Raw genomic sequence first — 4660 nt, forward strand, 5'->3', positions numbered from 1 at the left:
TCATGTTGCATTTTTCGAAAAAATTCATGCATTCATAGTGTTCTTCATGATCTTCAAGTTGTTCTTGGTAAGTCTTCTTGTTTGATCTTTGCATTTGCATGTTTTGTGTCTTTTCTTGTTTTTCATATGCATTCCTGAATTCTTTATGTCTAAGCATTAAAGAATTCTAAGTTTGGTGTCTTGCATGTTTTCTTTGCATTAAAAATTTTTCAAAAATGTGTTCTTGATGTTCATCATGATCTTCATAGTGTTCTTGGTGTTCATCTTGACATTCATAGCATTCTTGCATGCATTCATTGTTTTGATCCATAACTTTCATGCATTGCATCATTTTTCTTGTTTTTCTCTCTCATCATAAAAATTCAAAAATCAAAAAAATATCTTTCCCTTTTTCTCTCTTAAAATTTCGAAAATCAGATTTGACTTTTTCAAAAATTTTTAAAATCTAGTTGTTTTTAAGAGTCAAATCAAATTTTCAATTTAAAAATCTTATCTTTTTCAAAATCTTTTTCAAAAATCAAATCTTTTCCATTTTTCTCAGTTATTTTCAAAAATTTTAAAAATATTTTTTAAAAATCTTTTTCTTATTTTTATATCAAATTTTCGAAAATAACAATAACAATTAATGTTTTGACTCAAAAATTTCATGTTTGTTACTTGCTTGTTAAGAAAGATTCAAACTTTGAGTTCTAGAATCATATCTAGTGATTTCTTGTGAATCAAGTCATTAATTGTGATTTTAAAAATGAAATCTTTTTCAAAAACTACTTTCAATCATATCTTTTCAAAAATATCTTCTTATCTTATCTTTTTCAAAAATTTGATTTCAAAATATCTTTTCTAACTTCCTAACTTCTTATCTTTTCAAAATTGTTTCAACTAACTAAGTAACTTTTTGTTTGTTTCTTATCTTTTTCAAAACTACCTAACTAACTCTCTCTCTCTCTAATTTTCGAAAATCCCTTCCCCCTTTTTCAAAATTTCTTTTTAATTAACTAATTATTTTAACTTTTGATTTTAAAATTTCGAAAATTACTAACTTTTTTTTCAAAAACTGTTTTCAAAAATCACTAACTCTTTTTAAAAATAATTTTCGAAAATTCTCTTCCTTTCTCATCTTATTCTATTTATTTATTCATCTACTAATATCTCTTCCTCACATCACTCACCAAATTCGAACCCCCTCTTCTATCTGTGTTCGAATTTTTTTCTTCTTTTCTTCTTCTACTAACAATAAGGAACCTCTTTACTGTGACATAGAGGATTCCTCTTCTTTTCTTGTTCTCTTCTCTTTCTTATGAGCAGGAACAAAGAAAAAGGCATTCTTGTTGAAGCTGATCTAGAACCTGAAAGGACTCTGAAGAGGAAACTAAGAGAAGCTAAATTACAACAATCCAGAGACAACCTTATTGAAAATTTCGAACAAGTAAAGGAGATGGCAGCCGAACCCAACAACAATAATGCAAGGAGAATGCTTGGTGACTTTACTACACCTAATTCCAATTTACATGGAAGAAGCATCTCCATTCCTACCATTGGAGCAAACAATTTTGAGCTGAAACCTCAGCTAGTTTCTCTGATGCAGCAGAACTGCAAGTTTCATGGACTTCCATCTAAAGATCCCTTTTAGTTCTTAACTGAATTCTTGCAGATATGTGATACTGTTAAGACTAACAGAAAAGACAGGATCCTGGAAAGTTCATAATACCTTGTACCATAGGCACCATGATCTTTAAGGCTCTATGTGACCTTGGTTCAGGAATAAACCTCATGCCCCTCTCTGTAATAGAGAAACTGGGAATCTATGGGGTGCAAGCTGCTAAAATCTCATTAGAGATGGCAGATAATTCAAGAAAACAGGCTTATGGACAAGTAGAGGACGTGTTAGTAAAGGTTGAAGGCCTTTACAACCCTGCTGATTTCATAGTTCTGGATACTGGAAAGGAAGAGGATGAATCCATCATCCTAGGAAGACCTTTTCTAGCCACAGCAAGAGCTGTGATTGATATGGACAGAGGAGAATTAATCCTTCAATTAAATAAGGACAACCTTGTGTTTACAACTCAAGGATTTCTCTCTGCATCCATGGAGAGGAAGAAGAAAAAGCTTCTTTCAACGCAGAGTCAACCAAAGCCCCCACAGTCAAACTCTAAGTTTGGTGTTGGGAGGCCACAACCAAACTCTAAGATTGGTGTCAAACCCCCATATCAGAACTCTAAGTTTGGTGTTGGGAGGTCTCAACAAAGCTCTGCACATCTGTGAGGCTGCATGAGAGCCCACTGTCAAGCTATTGACATTAAAGAAGCGCTTGTTGGGAGGCAACCCAATGTTTATTTATCTAATTTTATTTTTGTTTTTCATGTTTTCTTAGGTTCATGATCATGTGGAGTCACAAAATAAACGAAAAATTTATAAACAGAGTCAAAAACAGCGGAAGAAAAATCACACCCTGGAGGAAGCACCTGTCTTGCGTTCAACGCCAGAACAGAGCATAGTTCTGGCGCTGAACGCCCAAAATGGGCAGTATCTGGGCGCTGAACGCCCAAAATGGGCAGCACCTGGGCGCTGAACGCCAGAATTGCACCCTGGAGAAGAGCCCAGAACAAGCATGGTTCTGGAGTTCAACGCCAGACATGGGCAACAAATGGGCGTTGAACGCCCAAAATGGGCACCAACCTGGCGCTGAACGCCCAGAGTTGTGTGCAAGGGCATTTTGCACGCCTAGATTGGTGCAGGGATGTAAATGCCTTGACACCTCAAGATCTGTGGACCTCACAGGATCATCTCAGGATCTGTGGAGCCCACAGGATCCCCACCTTCCTTCCTCATAATCCTAGTTTTTTTTCCACATCTTCTTCTTCATCTATTCCTTCTTCTTTTCCTCGAAGGCAAGCAACATTCTAAGTTTGGTGTGGTAAAACAATTATGTAAAGGATCTATAGCTCAGTGGTAGAACATGTGGCTGCAAATCAAGAGATCCCTGAGATACCTCAGGGGATGCACTTCCCTCCACATAGTTATTGGAAGCAACTGAGGATAGAAATACCAAAAATCACTAGGAATCAAGCCACAAAGGCAAGGAAGAGACATAGAAGAGCTCAAGAACATCATTGGTTCCTCAAGAAGGAAACGCCATCATCACTAAGGTGGACTCATTCCTTGTTCTTACTTTCTCTGTTTTTCATTTTCTATGTTAAGTGCTCATCCATGTTTGTGTCTTCATTACATGATCATTAGTAGTTAGTAACCATGTCTTAAAAGTTATGAATGTCCTATGAATCCATCACCTCTCTTAAATGAAAAATGTTTTAATTCAAAAGAACAAGAAGTACATGAGTTTCGAATTTATCCTTGAACTTAGTTTAATTGTATTGATGTGGTGACAATGCTTCTTGTTTTCTGAATGTATGCTTGAACAGTGCATATGTCTTTTGAAGTTGTTATTTAAGAATGTTAAATATGTTGGCTCTTGAAAGAATGATGACAAGGAGATATGTTATTTGATAATCTGAAAAATCATAAAAATGATTCCTGAAGCAAGAAAAAGCAGCAAAGAACAAAGCTTGCAGAAAAAAAATAAAAAAAGGGGCGAAAAAAAACAGAAAGAAAGAGAAAAAGCAAGCAGAAAAAGCCAAAAGCTCTTAAAACCAAGAGGCAAGAGCAAAAAGCCAATAACCCTTAAAACCAAAAGGCAAGGGCAAATAAAAAGGATCCCAAGGCTTTGAGCATCAGAGGATAGGAGGGCCTAAAGGAATAAAATCCTGGCCTAAGCGGCTAAACCAAGCTGTCCCTAACCATGTGCTTGTGGCGTGTAGGTGTCAAGTGAAAACTTGAGACTGAGCGGTTAAAGTCAAGGTCCAAAGCAAAAAAAAAAAAGAGTGTGCTTAAGAACCCTGGACACCTCTAATTGGGGACTTTAGCAAAGCTGAGTCTCAATCTGAAAAGGTTCACCCAATTATGTGTCTGTGGCATTTATGTATCCGGTGGTAATACTGGAAAACAAAGTGCTTAGGGCCACGGCCAAGACTCATAAAGAAGCTGTGTTCAAGAATCATCATACTGAACTAGGAGAATCAAAAACACTATCTGAACTCTGAGTTCCTATAGATGCCAATCATTCTGAACCTCAATGGATAAAGTGAGATGCCAAAACTATTCAAGAGGCAAAAAGCTACAAGTATCGCTCATCTGATTGAAGCTATGTTTCATTGATAGTTTGGAATTTATAGTATATTCTCTTCTTTTTATCCTATTTGATTTTAAGTTGCTTGGGGACAAGCAACAATTTAAGTTTGGTGTTGTGATGAGCGGATAATTTATACGCTTTTTGGCATTATTTTTAGTATGTTTTTAGTAGGATCTAGTTACTTTTAGGGATGTTTTCATTAGTTTTTATGTTAAAATTCACATTTTTGGACTTTACTATGATTTTGTGTATTTTTCTGTGATTTCAGGTATTTTCTGGCTGAAATTGAGGGACTTGAGCAAAAATCAGATTCAAAGGTTGAAGAAGGACTGCTGATGCTGTTGGATTCTGTCCTCCCTGCACTCAAAATGGATTTTCTGGAGCTACCAAACTCAAAATGGCGCGCTTCCAATTGCGTTGGAAAGTAGACATCTAGGGCTTTCCAGCAATATATAATAGTCCATACTTTGCCCG

The sequence above is a fragment of the Arachis ipaensis genome, chromosome B09 (assembly GCF_000816755.2).
Source record: "Arachis ipaensis cultivar K30076 chromosome B09, Araip1.1, whole genome shotgun sequence".
NCBI lineage: Eukaryota > Viridiplantae > Streptophyta > Magnoliopsida > Fabales > Fabaceae > Arachis > Arachis ipaensis.